The following is a 25,325-nucleotide window of genomic DNA, read 5'->3' as shown; positions in this document are numbered from 1 at the left end:
CCTTTTCAAGACTTTCTTTAATGTAGAGGTCCACGGCTTGGGACTCAGGTGCGGATAACGCATATAAACGACCCTTAGGAAGTCTGGCATTAGACACTAAATCAATGGCACAATCAAAGGGGCGATGAGGAGGCAAGGTGTTGGCTTCTTTTTTAGAAAAAACATCCGAAAAATCACGGTACTGAGGAGGGAGAGCTTGAAGATCAGGGTGCATCACACGGAGAGGGAGAGGGAGACAAACATCCGAACAGGACCCTCCCCACCGAGTGATCTCACCAGTTTCCCAATTAAATTCAGGGTTGTGTTTTTTCAACCAGGGCAGCCCCAGGACAATGGGAGTGAGAGGACAGTGAAATATAAGAAAGGTGATATCTTCGGAGTGAAGAGCCCCCACCGACAGACAAAGGGAGGGAGTCCTAAAAGATATACCGCCTTTGGACAGTGGACGCCCATCCAACCCACATACAGAGACGTGATTGGCCAAGGGTATGGGCATGAGGCCCAATCGTTGCACCAGGCCTTCATCAATGAAGTTACCGGCCGCCCCACAATCCACAAAGGCAGATCCGTTCCAAGAACGGTCGGTCACAGAGACTGATACCTGAATCAATACGGAATCTGAGGGAGAAAAGCTCGACAGGCCCAAGTGAACCCCCCAAGTATCACTTAGGCCCTGTCTTTTCCCGCCTTCAGCGGACAAGCAACAGCAAGGTGACCGGGACCCCCACAATACAAACAGAGGCCCTTGAGACGTCGGCGGTTCTTTTCGGAGGAAGATAGTCGAGTGGCCCCCAATTGCATAGGCTCGTCTCCGGGTACCTCGGTAGACTCGTCTGCAGATGAGGAAGGCAGCACTCCAGACCGTCACTCTCTCTGCCGCTCCCGAAATCTCCTATCCACCTTAATGGCTAACTGCATGATCCCATCTATGTCTTTGGGAGTGGGGTACTGCACTAATGCATCCTTAAGGGATTCGGATAGACCAATCCGAAACTGACTACGAAGCGCTGGGTCGTTCCAGCCAGAATCAATAGCCCAACGTCTGAACTTAGTACAGTATGCCTCAGCTGTGTCCTGCCCTTGACGCAAGGCCCTAAGATTTGACTCAGCCGAGGCCGTCCGGTCCGGGTCATCATATAATAACCCCATAGCTGAGAAAAATGCATCCACTGAAGAGAGAGCCTCAGCACCATCAGAAAGGCCAAAGGCCCAAGACTGAGGATCTCCCTGCAGGAGTGATATAACCATTCCTACCCGTTGAGCCTCAGAACCGGAAGACACTGGGCGTAATTTGAAATAAAGCCTGCATGACTGTTTAAAATTAAAGAACTGGGACCGGTCACCTGAAAAACGGTCAGGGAGATTTAACTTAGGCTCCAGACCCCCACCGGAGGAGGAGCTAGACTGTGACCGTTGCTCGTGTGAGTTTACCCGTAGGGTGAGCTCTTGCAATTTCTGCGTCAGCGTGTGCATCTGTCCTGCAAGAGAGTGGGCAACAGCCTGTTGTGTCGGATCCATGATTGGGTTTCACCACGACTACCGAACCTCTGAGCTGTAGGGGCAGCGAACAGTCCCAGAGTATAGTTTGGCCGGTTATAATGTTATGATAACTGGGTGTCCTCGCCAACCCTGACTCCGTTGTCACCGAATGAGATTGGCGGGCGCGTGCTGTGCTAGGCTTCGCCTATAATAGCCGCGTTCGACAGAGCCCGTTAGTCAGGCTCCGCCCCCGATGCCACCAGGTCTTAAGGGTTGACAACGCCGCCACCAATGTCAAGGATGAACAAGGGGATAACTAACTAACCCAAGAAGGGCGAGGTCACCCTTGCTCCGTAGAAAACAGGGTGGACGTAACAATACGCAAAGATGTAACACAATACTATTCCAAACAGGTGTAACAATACACAGAGGTGTTTCATCAATATCAAAATACGAGTAAGGGCTGTCTGGGGGTTGACCCCACTTATCTGTGCACCGAGGAGGCAACAGGCAGCGGGAACCAGGATACGGACAAAGGACAACACACGGACACCAGGAGCACAGGAGACAGAACGGAGGACACGGCTGGGAATCAACGACAGGATGCAGGATGACTGGGCACAGGAACCAGGAGTAGCGGGTAGGTGGGAACCAGGAACACTTGAGACCCTGAGGTGCAAAAGCTATAACCGGCGCCTGTCCTGGGCAGACGCCGGCTCTTTATTCAAAATCCCCGCCGACGCTGACGTGCGCTGCACTGCCGGGCGCATGCCGTCAGCGCGCCGGCACGCCGACGGAGACGCTCGGGGACGTTGCCCAGCAACGCCCCGATGCCTGCTGACGATGCCGTGGGGACGGAAGCTAGGGGCGTTGCTACGCGACGCCCCCGACGTCTCCCCCGGCACTCGTCTACACTGTCTGTCCCGGCGGGTCCGGGACAGCAGTGTAACACTCATCTGGGCCAGAGCTGACATCACAGGTCTTTCCACTCAAATGCCTGTGCATGCCAGCGTTTTCTCAGACACTCTCCAAAAATGTCCTGTTACCACCCCCAAACGCCAGCTTCCTGTCAATTTGCTTATGGCCAGCAATAAAAATGTAGCAAGATTTTAATACAGGGTAGCATCGTGCATGCATACAATAGGCTGAACGCATGCACTGTGCCCTTTGGCATGAGGGTCTAACCTAATTTCTTAGTTACCCTACTGTATTTGCAATTACCCACACTGAAATTGTAATTTACAATGCCCGAGTAACAGACAGCAATCATTCTAAAGTAGCTAATTTAATAGTTTTGTTTGAGGTATCATTATCAGACTGGAAACAAAATATTGCTAAGCTGTGATCCAGTGTTCACACAACCTAGTAGGTCCCTTGGCATTTTGCATGGTATTGTGCCACTCAGCACCTGCTCTCTTGTACGGCCAATGTGTTTTATGTGATCATTGTGGTATACCGTGTACATAAACCTGCCACAACAATTTTCCTATGAAACTCAACTATTCCTGACATACACTGTATATTTCCCTTTATTTGGAATCATACAAATTATATGTTCAATAATGTACTACTTCTTGTAACTTATTAGGATGCTTAAAGTCAGCAATTCAATTTGGGGATATAGAGAATCCACAAAGGAAAGTGATTTACCAATTCAGAAGCGAGACAATAAAATTATGAAGAACTTATTATTTACAATGAAATACTGTAAAGTATCGCTGAGCAATGAAACATTAATTATACAGTTAGTAAAATTTAAATACCCTACTTACATTTTAATAATGTGCAGAATTTTTCATACATATTAATTTCATATATATATATATATATATATATATATATATATATATATATATATATATATATATATATATATATATATATATATATATATATATAGTGTCTGAATTTACCCTGTCAATTGGGTTGCTGCCTAGAGCTACAAAGGCCCTATGGCCAATCATAAAAACTGACCCCACCTTGCCTGTATTCAAGAACATGAATCCCTTGATCAGTTACAAGAGAGGGAGAAATTTGAAAAACATGCTGTGCAAAAATGACATTACCGAGGCTACCCTAGTGAGTACTGGTCAAATGCATAGAAAACCTGGCTGTTTTAAATGTATAAAATGCACGACCTGTGACTTTCTTTTAACTGGACCTAAATTCAAACATCCGCATAAAGGCATTGAATTGAAAATTCGCCACCCTGTGACCTGCACCTCGAAGTTCGTGGTGTACATTATAGTGTGTCTGTGCAATCTTTATTATATCGGTCAAACATCGAGAATGTTTAAAGAGCGCATGGCCGCTCATAGGTCCTCTATTAAAAAAGCCTTAGAAGGCAAACCCGGTGGCGATACACTTTAGAGACGCTAAACATCTGCTCAGAGACCTCAAGTATATGATTATGGACCATATTCCGGTTTTGAACAGAGGAGGAGACAGGACCAAATTGTTGCTTCAGCGAGAAACCCGCTGAATTTATGATCTGGACACTATGTACCCTCAGGGTTTAAATGAAAAGGTGTCCCTAAACTGCTTTTTATAATGGGAGATCCTGGGGCCCGTGTATGGGATAAAATGTTTTTCAGCATAATTTGCAATATAATACAGTTTATTCAGGGTCTTTTACGTTGCACTATATTATGGACTTGATGGGATACCTAGCATCATGTGCAGCATAGAACTGTGAGATCGTTTACATTTTTGAGCACTGTCACTTTAAATGGAATGCCTTTTCTTTATAGACATTCCCTTATATATATTGTTTGCACTGTTTATATCCCCTTATTTATACCCTTCATTTGCAGCCTGCTACACAGTGAAGGAACTTGGAGCCCGGAGACTGAGCATGATGTCCATGCCACGGGGGTACCTGCGACGCTGTCATTGTGTATAAAGCTGGTGGCGGCCGGCGGGGTCCCTGGAGTGAATAGAAAATAACTAGCGCTATTCTTTGCCTACTCCTATATATATATATATATATATATATATATATATATATATATATATATTTGTCCTGTAGATCGGCACTGCTGCTGACTTTATAAATTCCCGTGGTGCCTTCCTAATATTAATAGAAGATGTCCTTACTTAGTAGCCCAGAGGTAGTAAATAAGGTAGGCGGCACTCCAACGGATGAAAGTGACAAGAGGTATTTATTCAATAATCCATATCTTAAGCCAAGCCGACGTTTCGAGGCCTTGAGCCTCTTTTTCAGGGCGTGCAAATGGAAGGTAAAGTGCTGTGCAAACAAAAAAAAAAAAAAAAAAAAAAAAAAAGACCTTTTTTTTTTTTTTTGTTTGCACAGCACTTTACCTTCCATTTGCACGCCCTGAAAAAGAGGCTCAAGGCCTCGAAACGTCGGCTTGGCTTAAGATATGGATTATTGAATAAATACCTCTTGTCACTTTCATCCGTTGGAGTGCCGCCTACCTTATTTACTACCTCTGGGCTACTATGTAAGGACATCTTCTATATATATATATATATATATATATATATATATATAAATATATATATATATATATATAAATATATATATATATATATATATATATAGTAGTGACGATCCCCAATATATATATATATACACACAGTGGCGGCTCCTGCCTTTAGTCTTAAGGGGGGGCTGCAATTTCCTGGGTACTGCTCGTTGCAAACAGTCATTATTTATTTGCAGGTTATTAGTTTGATTTGCGCTTAACTAGTGTTTGTATGCATTTACTGTAAATAAATGATGTACACATATGCACACAAACACAGGTACAGAGCAAAATACACACTTTTAATAACTTTAATATTAATTAAAGTACACAAAATTACACTCTTAATAAAGATCTACATACAAATATTATTAAAATAAAATCAACTTCCATGCCCCTCTCTGCTCTTCCTTCAGCTGCATCACACTGAGTGACTCACTGAAGTCTTGGCATGCTCACTGCAGAGGAATTGCTTCTGGGCTGCACAGACAGCAGCCCATGGAAGCACTGTAGCTCTGGCAATTTGCACAGAATGGCTTCCTGTTGGAAGCTATTGCTGTCATCGCTCCATGTACTGGCAGCCCAAGAGGGGGAGGAGTTTCCAGCTCTGTGTATGATGAGCAGCAGCAGCTTCTAATAGGAATCTACAGTACTACATGCTGAACTCCTCCCCACAGGGTTGGGTTGTTGCTGTGTCTGCCCTGATGCTTCATGGAGTCAAAGGCACGAGCTCCAGAGGTGGTGGTGGTGGGAGTGGGGGGAATATACAAACTCTGCACAGTTAGAGCCATGGTGGGTATTGAACCCATGACCTCAGCGCTCTTAGGCAGTAATGCTAACCATTACACCGTCCCTGCTGCCCCAAATCTTTCCAAAAACATATACTACAGTAGCTACAAAAGTTACACTCAGAAACAGAGGCATCCATGCTTTGCCCTGACTCTGCATAGCCCATAGTTCCAACAACACTCCTGTAATGACCAACAATTGCGTGTGCACAATTCTGGAACCTTGCATAGACACACAACTGCACATCAAGCACATTGTATTTAAAAATAGTGTTACCTGAAACTGTTTAATCTCATAAAACACAGTAAGCAAAATGACAGCAATCGGTGTGGATCATTTAATCTCTAATCAGTAATATGAAGACACCATTTATTTACCTACAATATTTATTTTTTTATATATAAAGCATACACACGTTAACACAATGAGGGAGACAGACTATGTTATACTTTTATGCATGATCATCCTTTCCAAAATGCTTCTTTCTCAGACAGAAATTGGCCCTAAGTGTTCCACATAGAATTAATTTACTATTCACTTTTGCTCCACTAGGAATTCAGACTGCATCACAGAGCAAAATGAATTGGCATCACTGTTGTCCCAGCTCTATTTATAAACTGTAAATCCGACTAAATGCAAAATGTGTAATTTAAAAATACATTACACACTGAGCAATGTGACTCAAAGCTTGTATCACCAAATTGTACACTGTCTTTTCCACCATGAAATTCATATTTGCCGAAATTTCTGCCACTCTTTACTTACGTACAACCTGTGACAACAAGTTCACTACCCATACAAGGTCACAAGGAGCTGGCAATATTATTCGAACCGCAATACTCTCCATATGATTTATGTATACTGCAGTCAGCAAACTGGAGCTAACATTTCTACAGCTGAGTGTTACAAATACAAGATCGTAGTGTACCATTGCATAAGTCAGCCATTCACTTAGAATTCAAAGTGTTTGCCAATTGTCCCTACAGACAATAAGCCACAAAAACAAATAGGCAAATGTGATTCGTAATAACAATGAATCATTCATAGAATATCTGTAGACTAAATCAAGATATAATACGATCTTCACAATACATCGTAATTGCATGAAAGTGGTTACCAGTGACTTTCAACCTCATAAAAGGCAGCTGCGTCCAGACCTAGAACAATTTATTGGTTTTGAACTGGCTGAATAGTAAAATAAACTCTATACAGTGCAAGAGCATCTGGCATTAAATATTTATAATGTCAATAGATTAGATTTTTCAGGTTAGCATTTATTGGCGAAGCATAATCCTGTTGGCGCAAATCTGATATGGGTTCTACCATTGATGGATAAAGACTACGTTAAATGTATTGGAGAGGAATAATGCGTTTGATGGCTTAGATTTATTTGGGATGATAGCCAATTTTAGCACTTATCTGTGGCCTTTACCACTAATACTCTGGCACCACATAATATCATAGAATCTCAGTCTGCCCAGTGACACGTTAAGTGTGATCTCTATTCCCACTTCAATTGAATTGGAAAACTCTTGATGATAAGGAAAGCTTCTAGAGCATCTGAAGTGAATACATAGTTACAGATAAGAATATGTCCCAAGAGCAGGGCTTTATCTAACGGCTTAAATTGCACTTGTCATCTGCACATAATGGAGGCTTTCAATTTTTTATATAATGCAGTCTATCAATTCACTAGAAGCCAGTATTAGAGAGTGATAGCCTGTATCCACGTGAGCATCAGTGCAGTCCATAACACTCTATCAGGGCCGCCGAGAGGGGAGGGGGGCGGGTACATTTTACCTGGGCCCGGGCCTATCAGGGGGCCCGGGTCCGAGGACACACAAAAAAACCACTTTTATTTTTTTTGTTATTTTAGCAACGGCTGCCGCTGCACAGCGCGATTCTGTGTAGAGGGAGCGCGGGCGGCAGTAGATCGAAGCAGGAGAGGGGAGCGGGTGCTTACTGTTTGCTGACTGTCACTTCACTTCATTGTAAGTGAGTGCAGTCAGCGTACAGACGCGGCGCTCCACCGCTGCGGAGCTTCCGTGTAGAGACTCTGGCAAGATGATGATTACATCATCTTGCAGGTCTCCTGTGCGTGTGACCGGTTGCTGCAGCCTGCTTGTTGTGCAGCTCAGTCAGCTCTGTGTGCCAGAGCTGGGCTGACAGTGACTGTGTGTCCAAGCCAGGGCAGCAGCAGCACCGACTGTCAGTCAGACAAGTTCAACTTCTGACAGCCGGACGAGTTCCCTCCTAAGGCCCCCAGCAGCTCAGCTTCCTGCCCGGGCTCTGCAGTAGCCCCGCCCCCAACTCTCTTCCTGTCTTCTACTGATCTCCTCTGGTCCTTGCTTCCTCCTACTACACCGCACAGGATGGACTGGAGAAGGCTGGAGTGGACCTGTGATCAACTGCAGATCGTAACTACAAGGTACCACTACTCCCTGACCCCTGCAGTCTACCTCTACCTTTCCCCTGCTGCAGTTTATTTCAATATCTTCCCTGCGGTCCCTCCCACTCTCTCCCTCATCCCTGCTGTCTCTCACTAACTCCCCTGTGGTCTCTCTCACTCTCTCCATCTACACTGCTGTCTCTTTCATTATCTCTCCTGCTGTCTCTCTCTCTCCCATGCTGTCTCATTAACTATATCCCTAGTGGTCTCTCTCCCTCTCCCCTGCTGTCTCTTTTACTATCTCCCCTGCTGTCTCTTTTACTATCTCCCCTGCTGTCTCTTTCACTTTCTCTCCTGTGGTCTCTCATTCTCTCCCCTGCTGTCTCTTTCACTCTTTCCCTGTGGACTCTCTCCCTATCTTCCACCCTGTGCTTTTTCTCTCTATTTCTGTCTCCCCTGCGCTCTCACGCTATCTCTCTCCTGCGCTCTCTCTCTTGCTATCGCATTCTACCCAGTGCTCTCTCTCAGACTCTCACTATCTCACTCTTCCCTGCGCTCTCTCTTTCTATCTCCCCCTCCACTGTGCTCTCTCCCACTATCTCCCCCCCCCCCCCCCCCCCTCTCTTTCTCTCGCTATCTATCTCTCTCCCACATGTGTTTTCCCTTTCTGGGGTGGGCTGCTCCCACAGCACTGCTGTGTGAGGGATTCAAAATGGATCCCTCCCAGGAAGCCCTGTGGCCACCTGGGTCTGTGCGCATGCGCAGGGGGACTTCTAGGTAAGAAACCCGGGAGTCCAGGCAATGTTGTGGATCACAGTTGCCAGTGCTTATCACTTTGTGTTGCTTATCGCATACAGATGGGGCAGGTCCCATCTTTGCAGGGGATGGCGACGCCAGCCGCCATCCCCCACCAGCGCCATCTCTATAGTGAGAAGGGGACGCACACGCACGAGAGGCGCGCACGTCCCCTTCTGATGGCGCTTCCCCCGGAATTGAGATTGAGACGCGTGTGCGCGTGAGACGCACGCGCGTCTCAATCAGATGGTGAGGCAGGCTGCTGGTGGATCGCCAGCGCTGACGTTCTGGGGATTTGCCAGCAAAGAAGAGGCCTGCCCCATCTGTATGTCAGTAGATATGCGATGAGCATTGTGACGATGGGCGGCAGGATGTACCATTACTGCTTGGTGCATCCCGCCCTCTATCGGAGTGATGGGCCACTCTCTTATGTTTTCCCCCCAGGCTAAAAGTTGCCAGCCAGCCCCTGGTGGTGGGACTCCGGAGTCGTGCACCAGGAGGAAGGCGAAGGTGCAGTCACAGTGGAGCCGGCCCGAAGGAGCTTACAGCTGAGCTCACTATAAACTGCCAATTGTAAGTGCATTTGTCTCCTCTGCCTGGGCTGGCTTAGTAGCTATGATTTATTTGCATAAATAAATGACAATATAATATTAATATTTTATGTACACACACACACACACACATATATATTATATATATATATATATATATAAAATATATTTTATATATATATATATATATATATTATATATATATATTTTATATATATATATATATATACATATATATATATATATATATATATGTATATATTTGGAAGACAGTTAACCGGCACTCTAAGCTTGCATCCACAGCTTGCACCCGTTGCATATCATCCCAGCGTGTCCTGGATATACAATGTCCAAACCGACTGCACACAAGGGTTATCCACAAATAAACCGCTCCTTTTCATGCATCATAGCTGCTATGATGGCGTGAAAACGAGCAGTTTATTTGTGGATAACCCTTGTGTGCAGTCGGTTTGGACTATATATGTATATGTATATATATATATATATATATATATATATATATATATAGCGGGCTGGTGGGATATATATATATATATATATATATATATATATATATAGCGGGCTGGTGGGGCGGCACTAACAGACTGCACATAAGGACTTGAAACGGTGTAACAAGTGCATTTAATGATAACGTTTCGAGGAGCTAGTCCCCTTCCATCTCCGTCCAGCGCCTGTCATGCAGACTTCCGGCAGAAGTGATGTGTTGGAGGTGGCTGCCTCCAACTGCCGGAAGTCTACGTGACAGGAGCTGGACGGAGGCGGACGGCGCATACGGGACCGCGACGCGCCCGGCATGGATTGGTAAGTGTCCCTATTTATTATTGTTTTTATCATTCTGTCAGCAATCTGATGAAGGGGACTAGCTCCCCGAAACATTATCATTAAACGCACTTGTTACACCGTTTCAAGTCCTAATGTGCAGTCTGTGAGTGCCGCCCCACCAGCCCGCTATCTGTAAGGGACTAGTTCTCCCAGAGGAAGGCACCCCAGCAAGTTGCCCAGGGAGGGGTCCAGAGTGCCGGAGAATCAGAATCTATATGTGTATATATATATATATATATATATATATAGGGGTTTCTTAGGAAGGCAACCAGGCAGTAAACCTCATCTTCAGAGTGCCAGACAATACAGACTGTATATATATATATATATATATATATATATCTTTGTTAGGGGGGGGGGGGTTTCTGGCTCTCTCTGTTTTGAAGCTGCTGTGCTGGGTGCATGAAAATTGTACAATAGATGGGTGAGGAGCGGCACTCCTAGCAGCTTGTCCAAAAAAAAATCACTTAATGCAGCATCTTGTGACAATGTTTCATTGCCTTTATTACGGCAATTTCTTCAGGTGATATACACCTTCAGGTGATATGCCCTTACTTTGTGCTGTAATATGCGCCTTTCCAGAACCCACCACATCGCTGACAGGACTGTTATCTGCAGCTCTTCCTGCTGCCTGCTGCGCTGAATGGCCTGCCCCTCTCAGCCCTCCGGTGTTCCCCAGCGCCTCTGCAGCTGCGAGTGTATGAGAGCGGAGCTTGGTGGGCAGCACCCTACCCTAAAAAATCCTAGAGTGAACACTATATTTATATGTCTATATTTGTATGTCTTAAATATACAGTATGATTTAATCAGGTGAAAGCCCCTCCATTATAGTGAAATCCCACCTTGTGAATTAATGTGCATGCTGTGTTAATAGCATGCACAATTCCATTAGGTACAAAATACTCTATTCCTGGACTTCCCTGCCAGTGGCAGTTACAGAGGTTGGACTCCAGCACAGTAAAAAATTCAAAGAGGGAGGTCACATTAACTGCCAGTGAGTCCAGGACAGTGATGTTTGGGGTGGCAGTATATGTGGCTCCCCTTTTAGAATTTTGGACTGTGTTGCAGCCCCACCTCTGCAACTGCCACCGGCAGGGAAGTCCAGGAACAGAGCATTTTGTACCTAATGGAATGGGCCATGTTGGAGGGTATGTGTAAATCATTTGCAAAGAGCATGTAACCCCTGGCAGAGCAGGTTAATCCCATGGCAAAGAGCATATTATTCCCTGGCAGAGAATGTTAACCCCTGGCAGAGCATGTAACGCCTGGCAGAGCATGTTAACCCCTGGCAGAGCAGGTTAATCCCATGGCAAAGCGCATGTTAACCCCTGGCAGAGAATGTTAACCTCTGGCAGAGCAGGTTAATCCCATGGCAATGAGCATGTTAACCCCCTAATATGCAATGATCATTACGGTGTGTGGCATAACGTGTAATGAGCATTATGGCATGTGGTATAATATGTAATGGGTGTGTGACATGTGTAATAGGCATTACAGTGTACATTTTTGTCCCTGTATCCACCTTGGAAGCAGTGGCGTAACAACGGGTCCGCAGAGTGTGCGGGGAGCTCCGTCCATGGGGGCCCCAGGAAGTTCTTGTACCGGGGCCCAGGATTTCTCTTGGCGGCCCTGCACTCTATAGCTGCCTCTAAGGAATGTAGACTACAGGTTGGCTATGACGAATAAAGAGCCCTGTACAATATCTGTATGGCTGTTATTTTTAACATCATAAATTGGCCTTAACCCAATGGCTGCCAAGCTTCCATGTCGGAATTGCATCCTGGGATGCTCAGCTATATAACTGTTTGGAGCACACCTTTTTGTTGTCATGTTTTCTTATTGCAGCTTCAAAACTATATAGATGCTAAACAATTTTACATGATTAGATGCAATTTTGAATATTGATCTTAAAATTGATTCTAAAAATTTTTCTTCCTTTGTTAGTGTTACAGAGAAGAAGATTGGAACCACAGCTTGTCTTTATTAATCAGTTTTTTGTCTTTTTATAAACTGTTTCTGTGTCAGCAATTCTCAGAAGACCCTCTTGAGGTCCACCATTACAGTCCCCAACCCACTCACCTCTAAACATGCCTGACAAGAAAATAATGCAATGCTACCTCCAAAATGTAGCGAAAACCATTCTGAATATATAAATACATAATGGTATAGCCTTTAAAGTTTTGGCTTTGAATTATTTTACATCATCCAAAAGCAGGACATTGTATAAGTTAATCAATTATGAAAATAAAATTAAATTTCAATCATTTACATTTGAAAGTACACCTTTAGTTCAGTAAATGTTTAAGTAATAGTCCATTTTCTTCTAGATTCTAGGGGTACAGTGGCATAACTTGCAGAGACAGTGGAACCAGTGGCTGTCCGGCTATATCTGTCAAAGGTGCCCTAAGAAAGGGGGCTGCTGAACAGATCTCTCTCCACTCATTTCATAGAGATTTGCTACAGTCAGTGCTGACTCATAAACCCCCTAGAATCTCAGAATGGGTGATAATAGATTAAAGTGCTTACATTGTGAGCTACAGCTCTTCTAATGTGTCTTAGAAAATGAGAATAGAAGATGTTTTAAGGGAATTAACTAATTAATGATATAACACTTTTAGGGGGGTTATCAAAACTTGGAGAATAAAGTGAAAGGAGATAAAGCACCAGCCAATGAACTGTGTTTGAAAATGACAGGTGGGAGTTGATTGGCTGGTGCTTTATCTCCTTTCACTTTATTTCCACTTTATCTCCAGTTTATCTCTTCTCCAGGCTTAATGCATCTGCCCCAATGTTTTTGTGATATGTAAGAAGGAAGCTTATTGGCGGGTACTTTATCTCTCGCAATTTTATCTTGCGCTGTATTAAAAATTAAAAAACCCTTCAAAGGTTCTATTAATTATTGTTTTCAGCCAGCAATTGGAAATAAATATTCTCTATCCCCACTATTAGCTGCGATGAGGGATCTTTATTCTCCCAGAGGTGTCATTGGTGAGCCACTGTTAAGTCAGCACATGTGCAAGCCAGAACCACTGGAGAGGGGGGGCACCTCTTTCTATTTCAACTCCTGGGGCACCTGGGATGAACTACTGGAGGGGGTAAAATACATTTAACAGAGGTGTCATGAAACAGTAAATAAAAATATGCTGATGGAATAACCTTTCAGCTAAGCATTAAGCTGGTAACAATGATTAGGATATTTACTTAACTACTTTTATATAATAAATATATGTTCATCCCTTACCTTTTTGGAAATCCCAGTTACTGCGACCACCTCACTCGAGAATCCAGTTTTATTCAACAACAGTTTAATTGTATTTTCCAAATAACCTGTAAAAAAAAAAAAAAAACAATTCTGAAATATGATTCTGGGTTATCATTTGTTTATAATAAAAACAATGTTAGCATATTTTTATTTGCTATGTAGTACTTTTCTAAGGGATTAATCAGAGGTTACTTAAGGTCTAGAATATACTTTGTAACACAACACAGAAAAGGTACTATGGAACAATATCATTGGACCAAAGGGTAATGTCCCTGAAGCGGAAGTCAAATAAGGTCATCAAATGCCGTTGCTGCATTGTATATACATAAAATATGAAGAATAGAAGGTAATGAGGGTAATGCGAAGAGGGCATTATTACAGAGAATACATTATTAGAGCTGCTTAAGCTTGTAATTTTGATTTGGAACATCTTTGGGGAAATAAAATTAAAGTAATTAACCCATTAAAATTATTTTGGCAATGAATAGAACCTTTGTACTCCTCGAGCGACTTACATGCTAATATAAAGTATACATATTTCCACTGCATTAAAGATTGTTTATTTTCCCTGCTTTTGTCACTATGGCTACAGTGCCCTCTCGAAGCAGCTTGCCATATGCAATCCCTAAGCAATGCAAATTAGGGAGGAAGTGAATACCACCCCTGCCTGAGTGCGCAACAAGAGGAAGATCATGACCATGAGTCCACGGCCTTGCCACTCCTGAAAAATGGGGTCAACACACCCCCATTTCAAAAACCCTGGCCCTCCCCACGAACGCCTCTACAGTACCTGACATTTAGGCAGTGGCATTTTCTGTACCACGTGGTGATCGCAGGACTGGTTCTGCGCGCAGGCAGAGCCCCACCATCATGCATAATGCGGGTTGGATTGCTTAGGCGATCCAACCTAGAATAGTCCCATTGTATTTTCAAAGTTAATACTGTATGTGCCCAACAGAGCTATTCAATTGTTTCCCTGAAGAAGTGTGACTACAGCAGATGGCCATAACTTAATACCTGTGATACCCAAATATTTTACATGGCTAAACCCATCTAAACTATTGGACAAATTACTGAAACAGCAGTTTGGATGCCAATAGTGTGTCAAGACGGCACCCGTGACCAGTGTTGTATTATGGCACACTGGGGAAGGCAGTGGCAGAGGCCTATGTTAAAGGTTTGGTCAGTCTCCAGAGAGTGTGTGGCCAACCATGACATTGGTTTGCCTAACTATTATTAATTATTAATGCATGATAATGTACCAGATTAATAACAGTCTTGCAATATGCCATAGTCCTGTGAAGTAAAAGGTAACATATGTATAATGTATAATTCAAGTACATACAGTAGTCTGGAATTTGATCTATGGAGGTGGAGGGGCCACCAGGCTTTTGGGCCCACACAGAGATTTCCCATGTAGACATTTGGGCCTGCCCATGGCACTCCAACCCAATTGAAAAGCTCAGTCTGACAGTACATAAAGTACCTTAAAAAAAAAAAACAGTTGAATCTCCACCTAGATATAGAACTTAAACCCTAATTTTTAAATACTAAAGAAACAGTTTTTTGTAACCCTCCAAAAAACATGAAGTACTGTATAACTAAAAAACATTTTAAAACTAGGGTTGTTTGTAGGCCCTGTGTTAACTCTAGTTATATACCATCATTGTGTTTTGGTTTAAAAAACACACGCTCAAGTGTTTTAGTTCATATTTACCCCATGTCAAGGGAAATGTTGACATGGCCGTTATGTTGTCATTGGCATTTTGAATGACAACATTCAGGCCATGCTGGCATTCTAAGTCAGCATAACATACTACAGTACATCTCACATACTGTAAGTCTTTTAAACATCATGCATGGCATTGTTATATATTCCTATAAATGTATAGCTGCAGTCATGCCATATGCCTGTAGGAAGCATTGTCATTTCATATTTCTCTTCCATTCTCACAGCCAGAATTCAGTTTAAAATAAATCTGGAATGTTTCAAAGTCAGCAGCAACTATAATGGTTTCAGCTTCGACAACTTATATCCCAAATGTTGCATTCCAAAGCTAGAAATCACATTCCATACTGTAGTTATTAAAGTATTTGTGTGTCATACAGCCACAGTAAATACAAAGGGTCGTATTTATGAAGCAAGCCGCTGCTTGTTGGTGGGTAGGACGGGAAAATTTAAAATGCCACTCAGTCAGTGTTAAGCCCTGTATGCATTACACTGACTTCAAGCGCCATAAATAACATTCACTCTGGACCTCACAACACTCAGTGTTTTTCAATCTCAACCGCAACACTCAATAACCCCCACCAGGTGATGTTTTGAAGATTACAGTCTATGGCAGCAGGTGGGTAATTACCGACTGAGATTATACATAGATTAACTCACCTGCATGATTAATGAAGTCCACAAATCATGACCGTTTGGTGATACTCGAGTACAGGAATTGAGAACGACTGTCCTAATGCTTGTGTCTGCATAATGACCCTGTTGACCTAACCCCATGTCGACCTTTAGTCATGTCGACCTTCGTGCATGTTGACCTTCAGTGGTCGACCTAATGACTGCCAACCTTCCTATTGTCTATCCTATGATCCATCCCCGCAGGGGGGTGCAGCTGTTATGGGACTTGAGGCTGAGAGAAAACACCTTCCCTTTCAAGGTTACAAGTGTTTTTCACCTTTGAGTGGTACATAGGGGCCATTTTGTAATCAATATATTGCAAACCCCTTTGCCTTAGGGTTATGCCTCTGGACTTGCTTATTATTATACTGGAAAAAAGATGGTATAGTCCCAAGGCGCAAAGCCAGGGTCCTGCTGCCGTACAATGGAAGGTGAGGAATACCGGAATCCTCTAGTAGTCGATTTTCTTTGGAAAAAAACACTGTAAAATGGGCGCTGGAACCCTTGTTTTATCTCCCTATATATGAGACCAATATATGTCTCATATGTATTGGATATAAAAATGAAAAAAAAGACATATATTAGTGTAATGTCTTAATGTCAAAACATATATGAAGGGGAATGGGGTGGTGAGTTCCTAGGTATATAGGAGATCCCGTACCCTCACTCACTCAAAGTGATTGTTATGCAGTCACATCAAGGTATCTTTAGATTTTTCTGGGACACCACGGTGCTCAAACAATCCAAAAGAGTCGGTGCGTACCGTACTCACATGTACGAATATAATGCCTCTCCTATCAAGGTATCTTTTGGTCCACTGGCTGTCTCTGTGTCCCTTTCAGGTCAGATGGCGCTCAAACGTTCCCAGTGGTCCCAAAGAAAGGAGGAGAGTGCAAATGGACTCAATAACAAAGTTTTATTTAAGGTGACATAAAAAATGGGTGCATCGAAACAAACTGCCCCCAAGTTGGTAGGTTGAAGGATTACCTGAAGAAACGGTGCGTGGCCACCCACCGCTAACCAGGCAATTCCAAGGGTACAGATGTAAGCAAGAAGTAGATAGTGCCAACAGTGGTGCGCAATTAAAACAATGTGCAGCTAATGTGAATTCACCAAGGAGTGTAACATCCAAAATACACCCACAGGGGATACAGCAAATACAAAAGAAGGTGTTTCACATACAGCGCTCAATGAAACCATAGAAATAAGATTAAATATTACCATAAAATTCCTCAGATTTCCTTGATGGAAAGCTCAATCAGGATAGGCTTGATATCTGGCTGCTTACTTTGGAAAGCTGTACTCAACTGAATGTGAGCTGTCTTGTCTGGGTTTTTGATATCCTACGCTGTTTAAAAAGTCTCTACTGAGTAAGTGCGGACAAAAAATAAAAATATCTTTATTAAAAGGTTAATCTGCACTATGTTTGCTCTTTATTTCTCTACCTGCCCACAATAAATTGTGAGGCTAGGTAGATGTGATTTCAGATATCAAGCCTATCCTGATTGAGCTTTCCATCAAGGAAATCTGTGGAATTTTATGGTGATATTTAATATTATTTCTATGGTTACATTGAGCGCTGTATGTGAAACACCTTCTTTTGTATTTACAGATGTAGTCAGCACAGGTCCTCTCCACCTATGAAAGCCTTGGCTTCTAATTACGCCACCAATAGGCTTGATAATAAATGCACTGGATACAATCCTATCTCTTACTGTGGGAGCTCTCCGATAAATAAACCTTGGTTTATCTGGTAGGATGGTGTTTAGGATGGGATCTTTTAAAAGCAGGTTCCAGTTTTTATAAAAAATGTGTTCAATGTGTTTATGATGACTTGAATATTGTAAAATGATGGGTATTTCTGAATTCATTTTATCCCGTTTCATGGGTAATTTAGGTGCCAATAACTCATGTCTAGGTAGTTTTTCTACTTCCTCTATGGCATCCTCTAGTAATTTATTCTTATAACCTTTATTGAGGAATTTCCTTTTCATTACCATACTACTTTCATTAAAAGACTCCTTTTTTGAGCAGTTTCGTTTAAGCCGAATGAATTGACTCTTAGGAACGTTGGTAAGCCACCGTTTGAGGTGGTTACTATTTGGGTCAATGAAGGTGTTGGAGTCTGAGGGTCAATGAAGTTTCCTTATAAACTTTTTCGATTTATATATCGATGTAGAAAAGTTTATAAGGAAACTGACCTTAAAAAAGTTATTTTCATCAAAAGAGTCAACAGATATAGAAACCCAAACCCCCAATTCATTTAAAAAGAAATCTACATTCAACCCTAGTTATATCAAAGGATGCTTTGTTAATACCTTTCAGAAAATCGTAAATGAGGAAATCCTCTCTTTGAAAAACAACCTACCAGCCCACAAACATAATCTGACCAATAAAGAACGATTAGCACTTAAAGCTTTGGAGAATAACAGTGACATCATAATTAAACCCGTCGATAAAGGCGGGGGGGTGGTGATTTTAGATAAAGACAAGTATATGGATGAAGTTTTTAGACAATTAAAGGATGGTAATACTTACAAGAAATTAAGGACTGACCCCTCACAAAAGGTTTTTTAAGAATTTTAAAACTTTGATTTTTAAGTATTCAGAATTGGGCACTTTATCACAGGAATCTGCAGACTTTTTGGTAAAGGAGGATTATTCAGTACCAGTTATTTATCTGTTACCAAAAATACATAAATGTCTCACAAACCCCCCTGGCCGTCCCATCATTGCCGGTACCAACTCTATCACATCTTACCTATCCCACTTTATTGATCACCACCTACAGCCCCTTGTAACATGTAATAGATCCTATCTACAGGACACAAAGGATATCCTAAATAAGATCAGAGAGGTTAAATGGGAGGAGAATTTTTATTTAGTTACCGCAGACGTTACCTCCTTATATACGATCATAGATCACAAAGATGGTCTGGAGGCTGTTAAAGAAACGCTGATCAATACCGAAATGGACCCGAACCGCCAAAATTTTATTTTGGAAGGTGTCAGTTTTATTCTACAAAACAATTATTTTAACTTTGATGGGTCTTTTTACAATCAGGAAATCGGTACGGCTATGGGGACCAGGTTCGCCCCCAGTTATGCTAACACGTTCATGGCACGCTGGGAAGATAAGATGGTTTGGTGTGGCCATGAATGGGGGGCGAACCTAGTTAAATGGTGGAGATATATCGATGATATATTTTTTATCTGGGACGGCGAGGAATCTGTTTTAAATACTTTTTGTACATTTTTAAACTCAAACACTCTTAATATTAAATTGACTTTTAATATTAGTAAAATGATGGTAAACTTTTTAGATTTAACCATATATGTTGAGGAGAATATGATAGAGACCTCAGTCTTCATAAAACCCTCAGACTCCAACACCTTCATTGACCCAAATAGTAACCACCTCAAACGTTGGCTTACCAACGTTCCTAAGAGTCAATTCATTCAGCTTAAATGAAACTGCTCAAAAAAGGAGTCTTTTAATGAAAGTAGTATGGTAATGAAAAGGAAATTCCTCAATAAAGGTATTAAGAATAAATTACTAGAGGATGCCATAGAGGAAGTAGAAAAACTCCCTAGACATGAGTTATTGGCACCTAAATTACCCATGGAACGGGATAAAATGAATTCAGAAATACCCATCATTTTACAATATTCAAGTCATCATAAACACATTGAACACATTTTTTATAAAAACTGGAACTTGCTTTTAAAAGATCCCATCCTAAACACCATCCTACCCGATAAACCAAGGTTTATTTATCGGAGAGCTCCCACAGTAAGAGATAGGATTGTATCCAGTGCATTTATTATCAAGCCTATTGGTGGCGTAATTAGAAGCCAAGGCTTTCATAGGTAGAGAAGACCTGTGCTGACTACATCTGTACCCCTGGAATTGCCTGGTTAGCGGTGGGTGGCCACGCACCGTTTCTTCAGGTAATCCTTCAACCTACCAACTTGGGGCAGTTTGTTTCGATGCAACCATTTTTTATGTCACCTTAAGTAAAACTTTGTTATTGAGTCCATTTGCACTCTCCTCCTTGCTAATTATTATGTTGGTCACCCTGAATGGCGCTTACATATGATCCGGTGGGGGCCGAGGATGGTCGCACGAACTCGGAGCTCCCTCGGAGCTCCCTTTTCCCACCCAAGGAGTTCCCCCATCCTTGGCCCCCGGAGAGGAGAGGAGAGGCGGACGAGGTCGGGAGACGGACAGGAGAGGATCGGAGGCAGCCGGAGGAGGCGAGGAAGCTGGAGGGGCAGAGCACGCTAGCTCCGTCCTCCAGACTGATGGAGCAGCCGGAGGCTGCTGGGGTCGGTCCCAGGCTCCCGCTCCATTCCTCGGAGCTCCCACCCCTGGCGCCCCCCTCCCCTCACCACACGAGACGGGCATGCTTCGTGCAGGCAGCGGACCGAGATCCCCTCGGTGCAGCAGCGGACCGGGGATCCCCCTGGGCAGCGGCGGACCGGATCCCCCCCCGGGCAGCAACAGTCCGGGCCGAGCAGAAGACCACACATGAACCTCATCCACCAAGCAGCCCCAGCCCCGGCCAGTGGACCACGGGCACAGCGGCAGAAGAGGTCCACCCCCACGACCCACTGAGAGGTGAGGAGGATCTGGCATGGACACCAGCAGCGCCAGCCATGGCCCCAGGCTCCCTGGCTCACCCCCTCGCAGGCCGGTAGGAGAGGAGGCCTCTGCTTTGGAGGACACCGGCATATGCTGCATATGCTACCTTCCCTGCAGGCCCTCACCCCCGGCCCCCTGCCTCACCTAGGAGATGAGCCCCCCTGCCCCTGGATGCCTCACCAGCAGCTATCAGCAGGGTCGAAAAGACTATCGGGCAGCAGCATGGAACTCAGCACAGGGAGGGCCCAACTCCAGCCCCAGGCCTCACTGACTCTCCCCAGGCCTCACTGACTCTCCTCTCCCCTCCCCCCGCCCCCCCCCCCACCGCAAATGGCGCCGCAAATGGCTGCCTCGGATCTGTGCACTCAGCCACATGTAACCCCTTATCCCCTGTCCCCCGTGTGATAAATTGTACTGTCTCTGCTATAACTGCAATGTCTCTGCTCATGCTGTTACCTTCCAGGCTGCTGCAGCGACCAGTGGCGCCGCTGATGGCTGCCTAGGCGCTGTGCAGCCTGGCGGGTATATGTTCTCTATGTGCCAGTACTGTCCCTGCTTATATTGTAACCTACCTGGCTGCTGAAGCGACCAGTGGCGCCACGGATGGCTGCCTAGGCGCTGTACAGTTTGGCGGGTATGTATTCCTTGTGTGATACTGTACTTGTCTGTACCTGCTTTCACTGCTACCTACCCGAGCTGGTGCAGCGACCAGTGGCGCCGCAGATGGCTGCCTAGGCGCTGTGCTGCTCGGCGGTATGTGTTCCCCGCATGTAACGTCTCAATGTAATGTATGAAATTCCCCCCCCCCCCTTCATCCCTGCTGATGCTGTACTGTATATCCACAAAAAATTCCTAGTGTGCGCAAGCACACATGGCCAATAAAGTTGATTCTATTCTATTCTATTCTATTACACTGGATCAGTGGATATAACCTTTTTCTGGACCCAAATAAGGGAATAATTTTTTATATATACCAGAAAAGAATTTATTTGACACTTAAAACATCAAAACAAAAAACATTTTACACACAAAGATAAAACTTTTTCAATAAAGTGCAAATGCAATGGGTTGTTATAATAATACAGGTTGAGTATCCCGTATCCAAAATGCTCGTGACCAGGAGAATTTTGGATAACGGATTATTCCGTATTTCGAAATATTTTAATTTTCCAATGATGTATTTTGAAGTATCTTGCATGTATGCTGTATAAACACATAAAATGCACACAAATATATTTTATTACCACATAAAATACACACAAATATATTTTATTTGTTCAAAAAACAAGGTTTCAAAACATGAAACAAAATTTGTGTACTATCTCAGATATTGAATTTGAATGCCAAGCAATCATTTTCTTGCACATATATAGTGATAGTTACATATCATGTCCCCAGTAGTGCTGTTACAAATGTCCCCAGTGAGTTTTTAGCAAAAAAAAATATTTTTTTTTTCACTATCTGGAATGTATGGTTTTCGGAATAATTCGGATAACGGATACTCGGATACGGGATACTCAACCTGTATAATGTTATACAACCATAATATGACGGGGGCAATCAAGGCTCAATCTCACCATTCCAAGGTGGTGCGGTGGGCTGTGGTGCTATAGATGGTATGTCCCGGGATATAGCATATAGGTGCGCACCACCGCACAGGCTTTGATGGAGACCAAGATCTTAATATGTTGTCCTCCCGTCAGCGTGTTGGCATCCTCATAACATGTTTCGGATCAATGGTCCTTCTTCAGATGTGAAGAAGGACCATTGCCAACACGCTGACGGGAGGACAACATATTAAGATCTGGATCTCCATCAAAGCCTGTGCGGTGGTGCGCACCTATATGCTATATCCCGGGACATACCATCTATAGCACCACAGCCCACCGCACCACCTTGGAATGGTGAGATTGAGCCTTGATTGCCCCCGTCATATTATGGTTGTATAACATTATATTATTATAACAACCCATTGCATTTGCACTTTATTGAAAAAGTTTTGATGTTTTAAGTGTCAAATTGTCAAAGTGTCAAATTTTGTTTTGATGTTTTAAGTGTCAAATAAATTCTTTTCTGGTATATATAAAAAATTATTCCCTTATTTGGGTCCAGAAAAAGGTTATATCCACTGATCCAGTGTAAGCGCCATTCAGGGTGACCACCTTTTTTCTTCTTGTATATATTTGAAGAGTGGGTGTGTACTCTTTCCGGCCACCAGGAGGCTGCTACACTAGGATTAGGTAAATAGTGCGCACAGACCCCTTACACCTTTTTCTTGTTTATTATAATGTTGAATATTATGAACTGGAGGGCATTATAATGTTACATAATATGAACTGGGGCTCTGTAATGTTGCACAATATTAAGTGGAGGCATTGTAGTGTGGCATAATATGAACTGAGGACACTGTACAGATGAGGCAGGTCCCATCTTTGCAGTGGATGGCAATTGTGACGCCAGCCGCCATCCCCCGCCAGCGCCATCTCTATAGCGAGAAGGGGACGCGTGCGCACGAGAGTCGCGCGCGTCCTCTTCCGGAGGCACTTCCAGCACTTCCCCCGGGTCATCGCCGGCTTTTCAGCGGTGATCCGGGGTCCCCGCCGCCTGCCCGCACCCCCCCTAACCCTGTCCATCTCCCTGAAGCGGAGACGGACAGGGTTCCCCTCGCCCCACCAACGGAGATTGAGACGCGCGTGCGCGTGAGACGCACGCGTGTCTCAGTCAGATGGTGAGCCAGGCTGCTGGCGGATCACCAGCGGTGATGTTCTGGCGATCCGCCAGCAAAGAAGATGCCTGCCCCATCTGTATATCATCATTTGAACTGGGGGTACGGTGTTGCACAATACTCTATGTACTGACAGCCATACAATGTGACAGAACATTAGGGTACAACTATGGTTCAGGAAATGGACTAGGCATCTATAATGGGCTATAAAATGAACAGCTGCTGCTGCTAGATGTCTTTGTAGAATCACTGGGAAAGGGGCCACTTCAAAATGTTGCCACCCAATTTCTGCTATGCCCCAACCTGGATATGTTCCTTCTGCCCTTCAAAGTGGAAGGAATGGAGGCTCAATGGCATGATTCATGGTCCCTTGCCTTGTCATGACCCCCACCACCCCATTGCCAAATATTACAGACAGATACATTGCATTGCAGGGTGTAGGACAACAATGATGTCATTTGCGCTAACTTGAGCTGCTACTAAAGCCCCGTACACATGGTGAAATATTGGCTAGTTCTATCTACCTTGGTGTACAGTACTGGTGTTCTAGAAATAACGGATAATAATTATAATAAGATATGAATAGTAAATATCTACTGGGATTTTTCTCAGATTAAATTTCCATTTCTTTGAAATGAGAACATATTCTCTGCCATTTCAGAACAACTTAGGTAAGAGAACAATTGCGGCTCCCCGCTGTAACCTGCTACTAATGAATGCTTTGGGACAAAATGATTCTTCATAATCCTTATATTTGAAATCTTGCCACAAGAAGGAATATTCTATTCACCATTCCATGCCTTAATTTATTAAATAGTAAAACTGTTTTCCTGTGGAGGGGAAGGTTTCGCTGCAGATTTACACTTGACTAATTCCAACAAGCTCAATTCCTACAAGAGCTTTCCCTAAGATACTTAGAGAGTAGGTCATATTTAGAAAAGATTAGCATTGTATGTCTATTGTGGAGTTCATAATGCACCTAAGTGACTCATTGAATGGCACAAATCTTTCCTAGGTGATCCGTGGCTCTAAGCAGGAAAGCATGCGCCTAACAATTTGTGTGCTAAAGTGTTTTTGTTCAGCTGAAAACTAAGCTCAACTTTTTATAAACGACACAAAGCTTCAGTCTGAAATGTGTTGTAATAAAAAGAATAACACATATATTGTTCAATTTATAGAGGTTTCAATTTCAAATGCATATGTAAATTGTTCGTATAACTCATTCTGAGGGCACAGCATTAATTCTTGTTTATAAAATGACAAAACGTTCATTTCACAAAGTGAAATTCTGCAGTCATACAGCGGGAAAAATCATGTGGCATTACTGCTAAGCCTACTGCCCAGGTTCTCAAACTCGGTCCTTGGGACCCCACACAGTGGACATTTTCCAGGTCTCCTCACAGAATCACAAGTGATAAAATTAGCTCCGCCTGTAATTTTTTTTAAATTTGTCAATGAGTAATGAATGCACCTGCTGGGTGACCTGGAAAATTTGAACTGTGTGGGGTCCTGAGTGAGGATTGAGTTTGAGTACCCCTGGTCTTCCGTAAAGACAATGGGGGTTATTCTGATTCACTCAGAAAGGCACTATCACTTTATAATGGACAAAATCATATGTTCTGCAGGTGGGGCTGATGTAGGGTTACCAACTCATCCCTTTAATCCGGGACACATATTAATTACACAGGTTCTGTGGCAGTTTAAAACCAGGTGAAAGCCAGCCACAGAAAATGTGTAATTAATATGAGTCCGGAATTAAAGGGATGAGTTGGTAACCCTAGGCTGATGTAATATGTGCAGAGAGAGTAACATTTGGGTGTTTTATTGTTTCTGTGCAGGGTAAATACTGGCTGCTTTATTTTTACACTGCAATATAGATCTTACTTTGAAGTACACCCCCACCTAAATCTAACTCTCTCTGCACATATTGCATTTGCCCCACCTGCAGTGCATAT

General features: G+C 43.4%; 1 protein-coding gene across 6 annotated transcripts in view; it reads right to left on the bottom strand.

Annotated features, from left to right (window-relative positions):
• Positions 1 to 25,325, bottom strand: part of RALYL (RALY RNA binding protein like) — a 589,572-nt gene that overhangs the window by 397,826 nt on the left and 166,421 nt on the right. For all 6 annotated transcript variants that reach the window (XM_083187344.1, XM_083187345.1, XM_083187340.1 and 3 more), the window contains one exon: positions 13,576 to 13,661. The gene's annotated coding sequence lies outside the window, so the exon portion shown is untranslated. The remainder of the gene's footprint in view (positions 1 to 13,575; positions 13,662 to 25,325) is intronic.

This window comes from Crinia signifera, chromosome 5 (genome assembly GCF_055691185.1).
Source record: "Crinia signifera chromosome 5, ASM5569118v1, whole genome shotgun sequence".
Taxonomy (NCBI): Eukaryota; Metazoa; Chordata; class Amphibia; order Anura; family Myobatrachidae; genus Crinia; species Crinia signifera.
The sequence above is the reverse complement of the archived record's forward strand: the minus strand, read 5'-3'. Positions and strand labels throughout refer to the sequence as shown.